The 19,807-nt window shown below is 42.5% G+C and overlaps 1 long non-coding RNA gene across 3 annotated transcripts in view; it reads right to left on the reverse strand.

The window, feature by feature from the left end:
- LOC116285827 (uncharacterized) overlaps positions 1-19,807 on the reverse strand; it is a 193,263-nt gene that overhangs the window by 160,716 nt on the left and 12,740 nt on the right. Inside the window, exon 1 of one of the 3 annotated variants that reach the window (XR_012059112.1) lies at positions 4,149-4,231. The exons of the other annotated variants lie outside the window; for them this stretch is intronic. This is a non-coding gene — a long non-coding RNA (uncharacterized lncRNA). Of the gene's footprint in view, positions 1-4,148; positions 4,232-19,807 lie in introns of those variants that run through there. 3 annotated transcript variants of the gene reach the window in all.

Below are 19,807 nucleotides of genomic sequence, written 5' to 3' on the forward strand. Positions count from 1 at the left end.
CTCGGAAGGAAGGGGATATCCAAAATCTAGGTTCACATAACCAAGCAGGAGAGTAACTGACACTCTACATGATGTGCAGGCTAGATGGACAACTCCCTCTTCTCTCACTGAGCATGCCTTTGCTAAGGCCCCTACTTGAGATTATCTGACCCAGGCTGCCTCTTTTAAGGAGCTGCTTTTACTCAGACAAGATGCACTAAGAGTTTTCCCCATAATGCCTCATGCTCACGGGGATTTAAATTCTGCTGCCTGAGCTCACGACCCCTTGCCTTAATCCTTAGTTTCTTAACTACCTTTACTATTAACCTTGCTGTCTGTCCCCACTCCCCATCCAACCTGGGCCCTCACCTTCACATTTGCATTGTAAGTTCTTCTCCAGGACCCAGGGATGTTGCATATGGCTCTTTACGTACCTTCTTCCTAAATACCAGGGCAGCCCCCACTTAGCCTGTGCCACCCTAACAGTGGGTAGAAGACAGGAAAGGTGAAGCGGGGCCAGGTGGAAGTTCAGAAAAACAGAGAAATAAGAGAATCTGCTACTAAGAAGTGCCTCTGGACTACAACTGAAGAGTCTTGTGTTTTGTCCGTATCTGAGCTCTCTAGGGTGGAAGAACACACAGGGATTCTAGGCAGCTCTTTTAAGAAATGTGCATTTACCCAGAACATCATCCTTGTCATAACTCTGAGAATCCTTAAGCCCAGTGGTGGAAAAGAACCTCTATGGAGCTCGGGGTCAGCAGAGAAGAGGTAACTCCACTGCTTACTTACTTACTCCACCACCATTAACAGCATGTCCCTATATAACAATGTGTGAAGCCCAAAAAAGCATCTGAGACATCAGGACATCCTAGATATCAGGATTTTAAAAATTAGGTGTATGTCATATTTACTTGGAAATAAACAATACAAATTCCCCCAAGCTCCAGTCCTACACCACACTCAACCTGTCCAAAATCTCCTTCAGGACCTCCTTCCCTAAAACTCCTCCTCCTCCACCTCCTCCTCCAGCTTCCTTATTTTAGTCACTGGCATCACCAGCACCTCTTTCACGTGCTCACAAAGCTGGATGTGTCCTTCGATGCTCCCCATCCCTCAGGCCCAGCTGAGGAAATCCCGTCACACCTGAAGAGTTGGCCGTCCTCCGCAGGAGCTCCCCCTCGTTCCTCCACCACCTTCTCAGGGGCACCCCAGTTCAGGTCCTTATTCCCTCCACCTAGTTCATGGTTTCCCAGCTACTGCCACTAAATAAATGATGCCAGGGCAGAGTTCTGATCATTTTCTGTAGCAGAGACTATGCCCAAGCTGCTTCCAATACACATATTCTCTTTTGTCTCAGTAACAAAACCCTGCCTTTCAGCCAGTTACATCCCTGCCCAGAGTAAAGTGTACATTTCTTAGCCTTCCTTGAAACCAGGAATGGCAATGAGACTCAGTTTGGCCAACGGATGTAAAACAATGGGTTGTGAGGGACTGCTGAGAAGGCTGATAAGAGTTGGCTGACTCATCTGGGATGCACCCCACTTTTATCTTTCACTCCTCCTTCCAGCCCATGATGCAAGCAAGCATGGTGGGTGGAGTCCGGCAGCCATCACGGACCATGAGGTAACTGTGAAGATGAAAGCTGGCTTCACTAGAACAGAAAAGCAAAACACTAGGAGTGGCCTGGCTCCCTGATGACTGCCTGGAATTTGCATGCCTTCCCCAAATTGCCAATCTCCAAAGGCTTTTATATAAGGAAGTAACTCTTCCGTGCATAAGCTACTATCTTCCAGGTCTCTGTTACTCAAATCATCACTGACAAAGTTTTGCAGTCAAAAATCACTGGTGGCCTCTGAATTTCAAGGAAACAACATCCAGACTCCTTGGCTGAGCACCCAGGGCCATACCAAATCTGGACGGAAACTTCACTTCCAGCCTTGTCTTCCACATCTTCCTGTCATGCAATTTACAATCCAGCCAAACTAAACAGCTGTGATTCCCAAGGAGCAGAGCCACCACCAAGTGCCTTAAAGAGAACCATCGAACGTTAGAGCTGAAGACCTGAGCAAGCCTCTGGAGCAGCAGGTTTGTAACAGTTGTCGTCAGTGAGTCTCCCTTTCCATTTAGTACATAGATGTCTGACCCCAGATTCCAATATATAAAAGATACGAGCAGAGCTGCTCTGATTTCAAAACCACTGGCCTGGTCCAAGCTTTTATTTTATTTTTTTTAAAGGTGAGGAAACTGAGGCCCCTATGGATGGGAGTTGGTATGATGCATCCAAGGCTGGCTGGTATCAGGTCTAAAACTAGAACCTAGGTTTCCTAACATCTACATTGTTTTTTGTTTTTTGTTTTTTCATTATTTTTACTAGTAAATGATGCTCAATAAAAGCAAAACTAAGTGTAGCAAGTTTTCAGATACCCATACTTCTGATTAAGAGAAGAAGGAATTATACTAAACAAGGATTTCCAAGTCTTCTCAATCCCCAGGTACTAGGTTGACCAGGGATACAACATAAAAAACACTGGGCTCTGGGTTAATTCCCATCAATCTAGAATTTTCCAAACACCATACTGCTTCCCATTCAGACCCATGCGCAGGGAGGCTGCAGTCATTAGCCCAGTGTCCAGAGATGTGGGATTATACACCAGGTCAAAGGATGTGTCTCTCCATGATACTCATAAAATCCCATTGGCTAGTGTTTTACACTATTAAAAATCATCAAGATGTTGGCTTCCCTGAGAAAAACCACATTCTGTTCGGTCCTTGAGTTATCGTGAGTGGCAAACTGAAGATGCTACACTGTGAGACCAGCCTTTGGGATACTGGTAGAACCCTGACTCTGCCTGACTGTGCTTAAGAACGGTCACTGCTGCATATACCACACAGAGTGAAGGAATCACTGTAAGTCAGAGGAAGGAACCTAAGGGACCATCAAGTTCCACTTCACGAGGTGAAGTTATGCTTTGTATGCTTTGTACATTTACTTGTTTGAATCAGGTCCCTTCTCTCTACTTGAATAATAAAATCAGAGAGGACAAGACAAGATGTACCCATAAAGTTAATGTTGTCCAAGAAGAAATTAACCAGACTGTGATTGCTGAGTAGAAAAAAACAGAGGAAGTGGAAGAAAGAGAACATGTGTAGGATCCCAAAGAGCACTGGTGGCTTAAAAGGTCCCAGTGCCATTTTCCTGCTCCCCAGAGAGAGGGCAAGAAGTCTCAGAACCAGAGCAGAGAGGAGGAGGCCGAATGAAACTGACCACCTGCCATCATTGGATGTTAAACAGATCTGGGCTTAAATGCAGCTCATTCCTCTGGAGTAGGCTGGAGCTGATGCACAGGCTGACTGCGCACATGGTGAGTCCAGGGGCACATGATCTCGCTAAAACCCTCTGTAAAATGGAGATGATAGTGTAGTACCCATTTGATGGGCTCTTATGAGGAATAAAGGAAAGTACCACACAGAACCTGGCACATGGGAAGTACTCAATAAATGTTAGCTATTATCATGTTTTACACTCATATATATTCCAGCTCCCCAGCTAAACCATAAGTATCTTTAAAGCAGAGACCATGCTCTCACTTCTCTGCACACAGAATCCACACTTAGATGCTTTCGGTGTTGGATGACTGATTAATGGGCACTAGAAGAGGAGGCCAAGCTCATTAAGGTTACATGTGACAGCATGTTCCTTCCAGTTCTCAAAGAAATTCCCTACCAGCCCTTTATTTGGGGAGAAAGTAGCAAATCCCCGCGCCTTCTAAAGAATATCAAAGTGTCCCCTATTTTCTCCTATTTTACAGATCAAAGAAGAGAGCTGTCAAGGGCAAGCTAGGGACGGCAGAGCCAGGGAAATGATGGAGGGACGCGCTTCCCAGCCGAGGCTTGCAGCTCGGGCTCCTGCCAGGGCGGCCGGCCCTCCCGGAGCGCAGCCTCCGCGTCCAGACTTGTGCGGCGGCTGCTGTAAAACCCGCTCGGCCTTCTCCTCCCAGAGATCGCGCTGCCTTTGTCTGGCAGCTCAGTTCACGCCAGAAAACCCTACGGCCAGCCGTGCCTTTTCACTGGGAATGATCAAAGTGGAATCTGTCGGAGGCAGAAGCAAGCACCCTTTTAGAAACTATACGTTCTTTAAATTCAGATTCAAAACGGCACTCCAGGCTCACCTGTCCCCTAGTTTTCCGAACCAGGTAGCCTGCCCCTTGGCGGCAGGCAAGGTCACGTGGCCGCCTTCCCAGCAGCGCCCCCGCCCCTCCCGTCTGGGGAGTCAGGTTACCTGGAATGTCGGGCCGCTTCTCCCGGTCTGGGTGGAGGCGGGAAGGGCTGGGTGCGGGGAGTGGACGGCTGTGGGGAGACTGGGTGGAGAAATCAGAGACCTGGGAGGAGGAAAACAGGTTTCCTTTTTTGGGGCACCCATGCTGCAGGCGCATGTGGCTGGGGGAAGAAAAATGCCAATTACTTTTGTTTGTCTTGAAACAAAGAGAGAAAGGAAAGGGAGTGCTCTTTTTTTCTTCCTTTCTTCTTCTTTTTTTTTTTTTTTTGGCCTGATAATACAAGTGAAATGCGTATCTGAAGTTGCGCTGGGTGGGGACCGAAGACCTTGGCAACCACCCTATAAGGGGGCAAATCACAAGGGTCATTGTGTAAGCAGTGACTACTGAGAATGGCTGTATAATAGGCGTATTATGGAACACACACCTGGCTTCTGCAAAGCTAGGGAGTGAAAAATTGCTTTTATAGAACCATCGGGTGAGCAATAGGATAAACATCTTCCGTTGTGTCAGAACAAGGTTGTGCACAATATACAATTCTGGGTATTGTGCGAGGTCCTCACAGAGCCCCACACATGCGTAAGTGTTGGTGCCAACCCTGTGGGTCTTAGGAATAGCCCCCTGATCCTTCCTTAAGACAAAGGAGGGACCATTTCACTCTGGTCTACAGTATTTGGGGAAATCAGACTCTAAGAGGCAACTTTGTCCATTCGTATCTTCTGAGTTTATAGTCAGCAATCTGGAAGCTTACCCTCTAGGAAGGCAGACATGTCTTCAGGGGAAATGGGACACCTTCAAGATTAAAACAACTAGAAAAGGAAGAAAAATCAGATAATATCCTTTCTGCCATCCCCTAATACCTTGAGGAGTTCAAAGGTTTTCCAAGCCTGCGGGCACTTGGCAATTATAATTACACAGTAAAATACCTAAGGTTAATGAATAACCTCTAAAGGAAGTTACTTCACATAATGACAGCAATTTCTCTGAACTAAATGTTAATAATAAGGCCTGTAATACTATGAGAAGGAAATGGTAGCAATTGGCAAATGGAACTCTGTTGCTTGGTAACAAGACTTGAGGTATGAACATTCTCTTTACCTCACGGGAAAGGGGTGGGTGGAAAGACTGCTGCTCCAGCCTGAACGGTTTGATAGGCAGGCAGCTTTCTGAAGCCACTGGCTGTCCAGCGGTGCCTAAAGCAGAAGCACATGTGGCAGCTCACTCAGCGGAGAGAGGTTCGAGGGGGAATAATTCCCTAGGAATTATTTAGTAGCACCGTAAAGGAAATGGGATGTAATCTGTAAAGAGACTGAGGGCAACCTAGTTCACATTACCTGGTACAAATCACTGCTATACAAATAGAACATTTCAGCAAAATCCACCCAAGAGCTAAATCTTCTCCCCTGGTCTCTGCTTCTGTTGGTTCCAGCAGAGACATACACTTTGATCCTCCTGTTTGTTTTGGTTTTTCTGTTTTGGAGCAACTGTGGCAACTGTGGCATTTGCGAGATGAATTAGGAAAGGAATGCAATTAAGACAACCTAAGACTGCAGTGTTCCTCATGAAGAAAAACGATACACATTTGCACTGCAGGCGTATCTTTAGTTGGGTCATTACTGGCCTTCTGATTTGAAAGATTCTAGAGACAGCTTCTTCCAGCTGGTCATTAATCAACAGGAAATAGTCTACAACAAGGTCATTATTACCTTAAACCATTACAGAGGCATATTCAGTGTGAGGCTGAGATAAAACTGAAAGTTTTAAATCCCTGTTTGTTTTATGGCAGTGGTTCTCAAATCAGCCAGAGGCTCCATATCACCTGGACAGTTTTCAAAAACACAGTTTTCGGGGCCCCCAAGCCTGGATGCTGACAGAGCAAGTCTAGGATGGCACCTGAGAATTTGACCTGAATTCTCCATGGTATTCAGGTCATCAGCCAAGTGTGAAAGCCACTGCTCCAAGTTCTGTTAAGAGTAGTTACTGGCCGGACAAAAGAGAAAAAGTAAGAATGAATACATTTTTGCACTTAGAATTTAAAACTGTTCAGTTATTTCCCTAAAAGAAACTGATCTACACATTTTTTAAAAGAAAAGTAAGTATGTTCATTCTAAATGCAGTGTTTTATTGTTCCATTTTTTTTTAATATTTAAAAACATTTGGGGACTGATTTTAATTCCCCCCAAAATTTTTTTGGACTTTACCAGCATTTAATTTGAGGCTATTTACTGTAACTTCAGGGTCTTCCTAGGTAGGCAAATAAAATCATCTGCCCTAGGAGCCTTAAAAGGCTCACCCTATGCAAAACCATAAAACAGGCAAAATTTGCCCCCTAATCTTGGTTCCTTTTTCAGGGAGTTCCTTATCAAGAGTTGGCCAATGCTTTCTAGAAGTCCTCAGTGGATTTCCTTTTCCTACTTTTTCCTTCACTGTGTGCTCCCTCTGACATCTCTCTTTGGCTCTCTGACTTCTTTAAAAACAACAATAATCCTATGTTATTTAGCTGTGGATCTTAATGGGCTAATTTATAATGGCCAAATAACACAAACATACATTTACAAAAATTGGGGGTGGGGGAAAGAGGGGACTTAACTCAAGGAATGACTTTTGGATAGTAAGAATATGTTTGAGGCAGATTTGGCTTCTGGCCCTGAAAACGACAACATCTGACACATGGATTGAGCCCTGAATCCTCAGGATGGCTGCATTTACTATGCACAATGCGAGGAATTGCACACTAACGAAACTCTGCTCAAAGAAATGAAAAGCCATCTATTAAATAATCAAGAGAAACACCATCAAAATCATTAAAAATAAGCACTATCAGAATGTGTGGATCTCATGAACCACAAGAAATGGTCCCTCACAAAAGGTGGAATTGACAACTTGACAAAAGTCATCTCCATGTCCCCAGAATTCCATAGGGCTCATTAACATATTCTTCTGAAGCCAGAAGCAATTTCACCTTAACCCCAAATCCTAATTTACTGGAATGTTCTTTAAAAAGATAGCACTAAGCCATGAAAAAGAAGGTAATAATGTCATTTGCAGCAACACAGATGGACCTAGAGATTATCACACCAAGTGATATAAATCAGAGACAAACATCGTATGATATCCCTTATACATGGAATCTAAAAAAAGATACAAATTTGATTTACAAACCAGAAATAGACTCATGGACATAGAAGACAAACTATGGTTAACAAAGGGGAAAGGCAGAGAGGGATAAATTAGGCATTTGGGATTAAGAGGTACACATTACTACATATAAAATAGATAAACAACAAAGACTTACCGTATAGGACACAGAACTATATTGAACTTCTCATAACATATAATGGAAAAGAATATGAAAAAATATATATGTATGTATATGTATGACTGAATCTCTTTGCTGTACACCTGAAACTAACACTGTAAATAAACTTACACTTCAATACAAAAATAAAATTTAAAAAAAAAGAAATCACTACTACCCTTAGGTCCATACTCTGGGACTGGTAGGAACCTCTAGAAATCTCCCCTGCAGTGATGCTAACTCTCCTGACGTTTAGAAGAACAGCACCTCCCATCCCCAGTCCTGTGCCCAAGGACACACGCCGGAAAGACCACATGGATGTGCTGATCCCCTAGTCTGCTTGACTGGAGCTTGCCTAACACAGATGAAAGCCATGAGAGCAACCTGACCCTCACATCGGAGTAACGTCAGTCTTAGAGAAGTGTGATGGCCAGGCAAAAGGAAGCTACTCCTTGCCTGTAACACTGCCCCCCTCCCTCCTTCTGCACTCCGGGCGCCTGTCCATGACCCCAGTGATGTCTTTGCCATGACTGTGTTGACCTGTCTGTCTCCTGTGACGGCACACAGACTCCGTGAGGGCAGGAAGTGGATTTTACTCAGTCTCACTTTGGAGGGCTGAGCACAGCACCGTAAGTTCTGTAGGCAGGGGAGGATTTTACTTTTACCATCTTTGAGTCCCTAGATGGGCCTGAGAATTAAATTGACATAAGGTAGATTAACAGGAGAAAAGCATACAGATTTATTTAATGTGAGTTTGGCAGGACACAGGAGCCTTCATAAGGAAATGAAGAGACAAAGAAGTGGCAAAACCTCAGTGCGTATATGCTAGGTTGGACAAAGAGGCAATTGTGGAAAAGTAACTAAAATAGATGAGGAGAGCAAAGGAAGATAAGAGTTATTTTAACAAGGTCTGTTTGTACAGAGTTCTCTCGGCCCCCATTCCCATCTCTGGTGATAAGCGTGTTCCTTTCCCCTGGTGCAGGAAAGGCATCTCTCACATGGGAGCTTTATCTCCTGTGCTGAGGAAGAAAAGGGAGGATCAGAGTGTCCTTTCAGTACTTGCTGTTTTTTAGTGCTTTTAGCTCAAAATAATCCATAGGCCCAAGTGACACATTTTGGGGAAGCACATTCTGCGATCCTTCAGCACCAAGTGCATGAAAGAGGTAGCTGCCAATGCCTAGTGAATGCCTACAGAGCTCTGCTGCTAATGGTTGCCTTCTCTGTGTTAGCCACTGTCACCCTTTTTTTTCTTTTGAAAAGAAGATAAAATGTTTAGTGAAGCACCTAGTCACTAAAACCTTGCTAACTATTACCGTTGGTGATTCTTGTCCAGACTGGAAGCACTGATGGACTTAAAAGTACAGGCAGAGGAGAGGGAAACAAAAGTCAGAGTGAAGAATCACAACTCTGACAGGAAACCTTTTGCCAGCATTTCACCCTGTCCACAGGTAGATCCCAGACGGTGTTCCCGTTCCAGGTCCTTCCCACCCTGGAGCACAGACGGTGCTGTAGTGGCTTGGTGATTTACTGGAAATGAGTTTGTCCCAAATGCTGCTGCTGAGATGCTGAAGATGCAGTACGCATCCTGAAATGGACAGTGACAGTTCCGTGATAAATGACTTGTCCTTGCAGAAATGCACTCCTCAGAATAACCCGGTGGGGCAGTCTTGGCACTAACTTGCAATAGGTTCCCATGGAGAGTGAAAGGCACAGGCAAGGTCCAGAGGTTTGATCATGGAATGTGGAGTCAGACAGACCTTTGTTAAATTTCTCGTTCAGTCATTTACCACTTGGATGACCTTAGGTTATCTAAGCCCCAGATTTTTCACTTGTAAAATGGTAACAGTAACACCTTTACCTTCTTGCAGGACTGTTGGGAATCACAGACTGCACGTATAAAACAACAGGCAGGCAGGCACAGGGCAGCAGCAGGCGTGACACTAGTATCATGCGCTTCATAAACGCCCACGCGGTGTAGTGGAACGGGACGTTCTGACATACTTCGGAATCCCTCTGGCCCAGACACCATACCCATGGCTTTCACTTCTAGGACACACAACCCACTTTAGACTCTCTACTCTTAATACACAAAAGAGTATTAGGTTTTGCTGAAGACTGAGAATTTATAACACAAAATGAACAAGAGATTCAAGTATTTTCTAGCTAACTTGATTAATAAAAATCGTTAGACCACATAATTCAAATTCTTTTTTGGTTGGACTGACTGAATAGGCTCAAAGCTGCGAAAGTCCATCTGCTGGTGAACATCAGGGACGTCGCACTAAGAAACCTTATTCTTCCCAAATCACGGCCCTTGAGAAACCTGGCTTTCTGAAATCCTACCAGGGATTATCTGACCAAAATGAAACAGCTTTAAACTGAGTAGGTTGAATCAGCCCAGCTTTGGTCCAAGAGCCAATCAGCATTACTCCGATTCTGTTAGAGTTAATAAAAAGGTCTCTCTCTTCTCTTAGAACTAATCAAAACCCTCTGTACTCACTCAGAAAGGTATATATGCCCGCTCAAGCAAGCTGCCAAGTACACTGCGTTCCAACAGTCCAGCTCCCTTGCTCACAAGATAGAGTCAGCTTCTTTGTCTCTCAGAAGTGGCAGTCTGACAATCTGAACGACAGAACCTGCAGTATTTGTAGTTCTTAAAGCCTCCATGAAGAAGCCCTGATCATCTGAAAGTCCACATTTAAGTAACTTTATGCCATGATCACCAGGAATTGAGGGATTCCTCCTCCAGAGATGATGCTCCTGAAATATTCTTATCCGTATCAAGTCCTGACTCCTGTCCTGTCTCCTCTGAAAGACAGACCGTATGGCCACTGCTTAGAGTAAATTCTGAACACTGAGATGGTAGCACAGGGTACAGACTGGGTAATTACCAGGGACCTGGGCTCACTGAGCTTGACCTAGATGGACACCAGTCAGGACTGTAATGACCCCAGTTCACCTTCCAATCCACACTGCAAGGACCAACAGTTCTCTCAGTTCTCACGGCCCTTGCAGGAGGCTGGGGATGAGGGATAACTCTTTGTGCCTCAATTCCGGGCCTACCCCTGGATACCAGTTGAAACCATCTTCCTTCCAGCCACCCAAATCAAAACTCTGGGCTTTCCTGGGTTCCGCCCTTGTTTCCATTTTTCAGGAACAGAACTCCAGGCCAGTCACCACGTGCTGCCCCTGCTCTGTGGCTTCCTTCTGCTATTTCTGAGCCCATCATGTTCTTTCAAGCTCCAAGTCTCCTCCCAGCCCCGCTCTCTACCCACCCTCCCGCCATTACCTGCCTCCAACCCCTTATCAAAGGTCTTACTCTCACATTTTTTCTGACTTTTGGGAATTCTGCCTTTTAAGGTGATTACCAATATTAGCATAAACATTTCTAAAACCAATCACAATATCAGCAGAACCATTTCTAAGACCAATCACATTTCATTACTAATAATCAAGGATGGGTGACTATTTCCTCATGATTTTTAAGCAAAGCCAAGATTCTGCTTTCCTGAATTGCCCATGGGTGTTGGTAGTTTCAGGTAGTATCCCAGATACAGCAACAAAATTTCAAGACCTAATTCATTTGCAGTGTCTGAATCATCTAATTTGACCATTTGCTTGCTAAAATCAACCTAAGAGGTTTCAGATTTTCAGGTAGAGTAGTGCAGCCGTAACTGACATTAAGACTGAGTACATGAAATAATTTTTATCTCTTTAAAAATAAAACATTGGGCATACGCTGCATGTTGCACACTGCAAGCTGTGTGGAGGGGAGAAAAAACCTTCCCTGTACTCTCTCAGGTTCCATGCCTGGAATCTGTGAATTAAACCAACAAAAGACAGATTAATAGGAGCAAAGGTTTATTTCATGTGCACAGGGGGAGCGTCACATAAAAGAAGTGAAAGCCACAAAGAGGGTTTTATATACCACTTTAACAAAGGGTGATAAAGTGGACTGAAGGGACTAGACAGGGCAAAGGAGAGGATGGATGGTTTGGGCTTCTGGCAAGGAGATATGTTTTCCAGAGAAGACTAGGAAATGCATGATAAATAAGGGTTGTTTAAAAAGGTTTGTTGTGCAGATTCAAGTTATCGGAGGTGATATGCATTATCTCAAGAGAGTTACAAAAGAGGAGAATAACTCTACAAATGGAAATTTTACACATGTAAATTGTCTTTACAAAAAGGAAATATATGCCCTGCCTTGGGGAGGAGGGTGGGGCAGAGCTCTCCTGTGTTTGCCCTTTCTTAATTGCCTTAAGCTCAGAATAAAACTTACCCCAAATTGCTTATTTTGGGGTGGCATTTTCTGACCTGCTTCATATGCAAAGATTAACAGCATGCTAGCCTTACCCTTCAAAGAATTTATGCAAAAATGCAATCTTTAAATTCGTTTGGATTAGATATTCTAGGAGGGAAAAAGGGTGAGGAGGCATCACACGGAAGCACTACACTTGCTGTGGTGCATTTGCTGTGGTTTAATCAAAATAATCTCCGATTTTAATTAGTTTATACAGGAATGCCTCATTATCCAATCCTGAAAAATGTGTTGCAGCGTAAGTTTAATCATTTCCCCAAAATGGGTGAGCTAACTTTTGGATGACAGGAACTATAAATCCATTATTATCTTTCATGTGAAAAATAATAATGTGTCCCCAATGTGTCCGAAAATCCCAACTAATTTTCCCAAACAGAACTGAAACACTCTTAGACCTCTACGTAACAATGCATCAAAGAGCCCTGCATGCTGAGAAGCATTTAAAACCCCAATTACCTAACTGTTTCACACTTAAGGAACTCATTAGTGGGTATATTGGTATGCAGTACTTAATGATATTGTATAGAATCAGATATGAGTTACGTTTTTCCTTCTGCACTACCCCAAACATGCACTGGCAGCTAAATAAAGAATGAAGTAATATGTTAAAGATACATGAGAATTCAAGGAGGACTCAGAAAAATAAAATAAACAAGATAACTTTTTTTTTTTAATGGAGGTACTGGGGAGTGAACCCAGGACCTTGTGCACGCTAAGCACGCGCTCTACCACTGAGCGATACATAGCCCCCAGAAAGACAACAATTTTTGAAAGGCTACTGCTGGAAGGTTTGATGGCCAGAGGCACCAAATTACAGTCTGTGGTTGCAGCTGCTCTTTGGAGGTAACAGAAGGTGAAGAGGAGTAGAGAAGACAGCTTCATCATGGGAAGCTTTTCTCCTACGGGGCAGCTCTTCAAGATTTCTCAGTCTCACCCAATTTCCTTAAAGGCTTTTGCACTATCTTGAAAGACATCACATCAACAATATGGGGAGGATGAGAGCAGTAATGTACAACCCGTTCATCAACACACAACCTGAGTCTCTTGAGAGAACAAATAAAAGGAGTCTTGCTCAGACCCCAGGACAACTTACAGTGTTGCTGGCTTGTATGTGGACCAATCACAGCAAGTTGTAATTCAGATAATGGACTTCTTAATGCAGGAAGTCCTTAATTCAGGAAACAGGAGTTGGTGAAATTGAAACCAATTTATTAAATAAAAGGAAAAGCAGATACAGCTAAGTACTTAGAAGCTAGAACATGGTTTTTAAGGCTTGAAACAGAATAGCGTGGGAGATACAATTCTTCAGTCTTTATTCTGTACTATTACTCTCATACTCTGTTCTAATCCTCTAAAGATGTTTAGGAAAATGCAACAGAGATCTGGAGAAACCAATATGACCTCTATTTTTAAACTTTAGCTCAAGATTTAGCTATAAACATAAACATTTAATTGCATAAACTGCTAACAGTCTACATAATGGACAAGGCTTATATTTATCTGCATAGCACCATATTTTCCAGTCTTCTGTGACCAGCCTTCCCCAACTCCCTACAAGGAAAAACTGTGCCTCTCCCATTTGAATGGGTCTATAAATCCCACATCTCTGCCTGTCCCCCTGACAACAGGGAGGTCCATGACCCAGGCCCAGGCAATGGGAGTAATACTTGCTGGCAGTAGCAACTGGTCCAGGAGGGAGCACCTGCCCAAAGGCGAGTCTTTCTGAGCCTCTCTTTTCCCAAGATTCCCCAGTCTGAAGATGAGAGGATGTGCTCCCTACTTCAGCATTGCTAAGCCTTCCCCCAGGGACTGTCCTCTAACTCTGCAGCTGCCTGCCATCATCTTCATTCAAGAAGCCACCTGAAGTGACAGAATGAGTGACTGTGCAAAAAAAGCCAAGACTTAAGGCCGAGAAATGGGAAGACAGTCCTGATACTCCCAGTTCTGGATCCAGGGGACTCTGAGGCTTACCCGACCTCTTCCTTCCTTATATCAAGAGTCACCAAATTCCCCTTTTTGGATAAACTTTTTGGAGATCCGTTTTCTGTCACTGCAACCAAATGCATTCTGACCAATACACCTGTATGTCCAACAGGACTGGTTAAGCAAACCACAGACTCAAAATTGTGTGGCCATTAAAATTACCTTACCAAAGTGTAACTCACCAAAAATTAAATGCATAGATGGCATGCAAAGATGATCTGATTTATTAAGTGGGGGAACAAAAGCTAGTTATGAAACAATACTCATTGTGTCAACTAATTATGTTCAAAATAGATGGATAAATAAAGATAACATTTTAATGGTGGCTTTTTCCCTGAGTATTAGGACATATGATTTTTTAAAATCACTTTCCTTACTTTACAATTTTTACTTTTAGAATAAGAAAAATCTTGCTAAAAACCAAGCTTTTGGTCCCATCTTTTTACAAGCCTATGTACAAATTAAAATGTAATCACCCACTGATTCTCTTGGAGTTTTACCTGCCCCTTCACTTCTAATTAAGTTTCCTTTAATATGGTGACACATCATCCCTTTTCTTTTTCAAGCACTGGGACTTTAAAAGATGACATTTATAAGGACAGTAAATAATCAGCACCTTCCACCAGCATAGTTTATGGCTTTTTGGCTAGTATAGCAAGGCACAAAGGAAACATTTTGATCTAAATGAAATCACTCAGTAACTTTCTAATTATTTTTCTCCATAGTAACACATATAAAATATGAAAAATATGTTTATTCAAGTTTTTTCTCCTCTTTCATAACTATTTCAAAAGGCCTTAAGTGTGTTTTATATCTCCTTAAAAATTTCACCCTGTAGATGGGGTTCCTTTTAACACTGAAGTCTGGGGCTTTGCACCAATAACACGGCTCTATTACTGCATTCCTGATGAAAAGCACTAATAGCTTAAATGTTTCTTTATTGAATTTTTTTCCTCATGAAAATGACTCTGAAAGCTTTGGAAGGCATTTCTAAAATAATATCATATGAAAAGTTAGCCTTTTATTAGGCTTCAGACCACAGAAGAATCCCATGGACTTTCTTTTCTAACATAATTTAACCCCTTCATTCAAAAACTTAAGAGCTGGAGTATGGTTTAACAGGTAGATTTAGAGGCTTCTGTGCCTCCAGTAATCCTCCTTTCATCAAAACAATGGCTATAATTAATATTTATGATTTTGCCTTTCACCTCAAAGGACTTCACAGATTGTTACCACAGGACTCATGACACTCACTAATGATGTACTGCTCAGTCCAGCAGAGAAATTTACAATCACCTCAAGTTTACTCCCTAATGATGTGGCTACAAAGGAGGGGTGATGGTGGTGTGAAGGATTCAACTCCCCATCACCTAAAGAATGACTCAAAAATAGGAAATCAGTCAGTCAGTCCATACTGATTTCCCAAAGCCTGCCTAGCAAGATCACGTTTTTTTCAGTATGCCCAATGTGATGTCATATGGAGGTAGGCAGATTACAGCCAGGGGCCTCTGGCCTTAGTCCTATATATGACCTCTCACCTGCCACCTCCCTACTCACCTGCTCCTGGGTGAATGACTTTTATATTTTTTTAAGAAAGAGAAAGAAAGAAAAGAAAGGAAGGAAGGAAGGAAGGAGAAAGGGATGGAGGGAGGGAAGGAAGAATATGTGACAGAGACTGTATGCAACCTGCAAAGTCCAGAGTATTTATTATCTTGTCCTTTACAGAAGAAGTGGACATTCCCTTAGAATCTAAGGCATACAAAAAAATTCCATCAGTAAAACTTCTGCAACTCAAGCTATAAACATTGTCTAACATTCATAAGCATGTCATTCAGGCACTTCGACTTACCGGACACATACATACTCTCATCAAAGCACATTTCAGGTATCACTGGACTCTTTTTGGAGTCAGCACATTGCTCTGGATGAGGGGATATGGACCTAACAAAGTCTAAGTTCATGTACCAACACGCATATAGGAGCACTACACACACACACAGGATATTCATCAAACTGGGATCATCAAGTACTGCTAGATTCCAGCACCACTCAACAACAGCACTGAAAGGGAAGAATAAAAAGGAATGGAAACCCAGCTGCTGGTGCACACTGGGGAAACCTACAGGCAAGACGGAGCCCACTAGGTCATGATCAGACCAAGGGAATGCCAACAAAGGAGCAGCATGACTGCATGACAGTCCAGCCATATATCTTTTGTCTAGCTTTTTAGCTAGTTTCATCAGCTATTTATCTGATAGTTATTTACAAGTCCTGCCATCCTTACCAACAGCGAAGATACATTATTAGGTTCTGATAATATTAGCAACAAATGTTGCTTTTTGTTTGAGGCACTGGTGTGCTAAGTGTTCTACATGTATGATGTCCTTGAAGCCTCCCATCAGATAGACACTGCTATCCCCATTTTCCAAGGACTTTTAGTGGCACACCCCACATAATGGAAACCATCTGAAGTTAAGATTTAGCGAGTCTCCTGGGGACACTTGCTGATCCAGGTCAATCTTCCTGCCAAGTTTATTGGACATAGAGCCCATGGGACAGATTTTTCCATCAAGAATCTCAGACACTATTGGAAACCGAATCTGATAAAATTTAGAAATCGTTTTCTGTTATTCCTATCTTTGGAAAGGACAGTTAACAAAACCACTTACCCACAAAACTGTGAAAATGCTATGCACCACATGATTTCGAAGCCTGTGCTCCTCTAACCTCCCAGTGGGGGCATAAGCAGTGACCAAAGGTGAATGGAAGTCAGAAGAAACTGAATTAAATGCAGGACCAGAACCAAACTATCAGAGTTTCTTACATTCTTTGAAAGGGGCCCTAAGACCAGTAGTTTGTGAATCTGAATGAATGCCCACTGACCCATCCAGTTCCTGCTGTTTCTCCTATACAGACACACATCAACGCTCACACACGTTTGCCACACATCTGAGCAGCACTGGGCATTTTGAAAGCGTGGCCCATTTCTTACTCTGGCATATTAAGGGAGTCTTCGTGCATTTCCACGCACGTGGTGGGCTGCCCAAACATGATTATTTCCAATGGTGTTTGGCCTGCTTCCAGCTGCTACAGGACAGCTTTTCAGTTTTCATGGGGAACTCATACAGAGATAAGAGCTGCTTGAGTGACATGGGAGATCTGGGAACTAGCTCCCAAATTCCTATTTAGTGAATAATTTAGCTATCCAAGGAAACTAAGAGTAATAGCAGGAATTCTTGACTTTAGAAATTAAAACTCAAGAAAAAACAAATTTTAAAAAGGAAAGAGACTTCCCCCACCTTCCTCTCTGGACACATGGCTGGTTCAAAGAGTAATTCTAAAATGGGCAAAGCTTGTTTCACTAGCCACACATCATCCTTTCTTCAGCCCTGCCCACTTCCTGAATACTAGAGGAAGCCTCCTCTCTCTGAGGCTGCTGTGTTCTCCAAAAGTTCCATTTTCACCCAGCACAGCAACTGTGGCAGGAGGACTGCGCTCGGGCAGTTGCAGTGGTGGCCAGCCACCGGGAGTGTTTCCTATGTACACACAATCCCACAGGGAGGAAGGAAAAACCCTCACTAAACAGCTGTAATTAAAGAGGATTCGAGACAATAGGATTCACAATCAAAACTATAAATTAAGCAAATCATCAAAGCTGAAAGCACTGGAAGGGGAAAATTCATCACAAAGGAACTAATCTCTTTCAAAGAGTGGACTTATTTATGCATCTAATATGAAGTCTGTTCCTTCCCTGCATCTGCTTCCTGGTTACATCATCAATCTTCAACTGGCTCAAAAGCCAAAAATTGGTAACAACCCAAATCCATCAACAGTACAAAGGATTAAAACTTATGGCACAGTTATACTGTGGAATATGATGCAATTACCCAGAATACAAGAGATGAATCTTACATAATGTTGAGCAAAAGCAGAAAATCGAAAGAATAACTCATTGGGATTTTCTTGATATAAAGTTAAAAGCAGGCAAAACTAAACGATGGTAGAGTAAGAAAGAGAAGAAAGGAAAGGACTTCCATAGCATTAGAATGGTGGTTACCTTTCGGGGGCAGGAAGAGGTTGCCTTTCCATAAGGACACACGGGAGGGGTGGGGATGGGGGGGTTCAGGTGTGGGTAATGTTCTATTTCTTGAGTTGTATGGTGGTTACCTAAAAGTTCAACTTTAACTGTTAATACCACACATATGTATGGTGCTCTTTTATGAAAGTATTTTATATTTCATAATGTAAAATGGTTAATTTTCTAAATTGCAGGATGGTTTTCCCATAATTTGATTCTATAAAGCTATGAAGAGGAAGGAAAAAGAAAATACTCCCAAGGCAAAGGTAATGAACTACGCCTCTGTGCCCTCCCTTGCACTCTAAGCTGCATCGGCTCACAGCTGCAATTCTTAACCCACGGCGGATGTTAAATAAATATTTGATGATGTTGAGGGCTTAAGTAATGATTTATGTAAACATCAGGAGCTGCTGCACAGAACACATTCTCATGGCACAGTTTTAAATTGACCAGAGGGATCTCACCGTGGTGCGCCTGAGACTAACCGTAGAATATAAGAGGGTCTCGTTAACTTGTCAAGTTGATGGAGTTTGGGAGCTTGTCTTGTTGCAAACCCGCTGTCTGCAGATGAGCATTCTCACACACAGTCAGTGGGTCTGAATATTAGCACAACGTTTAAGAAGAGCAATTTGGCGATATTCATCAAAAACCTTCAAAACAGTAATTCCACTTTTAAGCAATTCCACTTCTAAGAATCTTAAAAAAGATTGTGGAGTTTGCATGCAAAGATTTAGCTGTAAGGATATTTGGGTAAGCATTGTTTGCAAGAGCAAAAAATGGGAAGCAACATAAAGGTCCAATGATACGAGAGCTGTTAAATAGATTGTGGTTCCTCATTCAGTGGAATTCCATGCAGCCATTAAAACTGATGTTGTAAAGGGCAATTTTAAAACCTGAAAATACATCCATAACATACTGTTATTTTTAAAATCCTGTTACAAAGCTCTGAGTACAATTTTAGCTAGATAGACAGATAGATAGCCAGACAGACAGACAGGTGGGTAGACAGACAAATACATAGATGATAGAATCAAACCACCCCAAAACTTAATAGCTTCAAACAACTAGCTTGTTCTCTATTTCTTTTCCACTGATTGCCTGAGATGACTGGGCTAAGACAAGCAGTTCTTGTGTTAAGTCTCACTTGGGAGAATACATTTAGGCAAAAAGTTTATCCCACTTTGCCCAGAACTTTCCCAGTTTTAGCACTGAAAGTCCCATGTCCAGGACAATCCCCTCAGTCCTGGACAAACACTTAATCTCAGACTAGGTGCCACAGATGCACACCCAAAATGACAGTGAGTGAAATGTATTTTCTTTTATTCCACGTCTCTACATTGTATCTTATCTAGGTATGATTCTAAAACAAACAAACAAACAAAAATTAAATGAAAATTTTACCTAAACCTCTATTATCTAAAATTCCAATCATTTATAATCATTTTAGTTCAGCAGCCAGCGGAAATTTTCTTTTGTACCACATAGAAAGAAACTGAATGGTACAAATAAGGTCGTCTGGAAGATGTTTAAGACCTTCCAGTCTGGGTCAGTAGTTTCCACTCTTGTTTCCTGCCCCTCCCAAGTGCAGGTATGACACACTCTCATCAGTCAGTAATGGGCTCACCTGGCAGTGATTCTAAGCCAGGTGCGGAAGGGTGGAGGACTGTCAAGTTAAAAAAGCCCCCAAGTTAAGTCCAATGTGTTTGGGCTCATGTCTGTTTAAGAATAATTAAACATTTTTTACAGTCGGTTTTATCTATTTTTCTTTAATTTTTTTTTAATTTTAATAGGTTTTACTATTCATACCAAGTTATTCTTTCTTAGTTTAAACTTACAAAATTTTACTCTATTGAATGTACTAGCACATTCATTCTAAG

This window comes from Vicugna pacos, chromosome 2 (genome assembly GCF_048564905.1).
Source record: "Vicugna pacos chromosome 2, VicPac4, whole genome shotgun sequence".
Taxonomy (NCBI): domain Eukaryota; kingdom Metazoa; phylum Chordata; class Mammalia; order Artiodactyla; family Camelidae; genus Vicugna; species Vicugna pacos.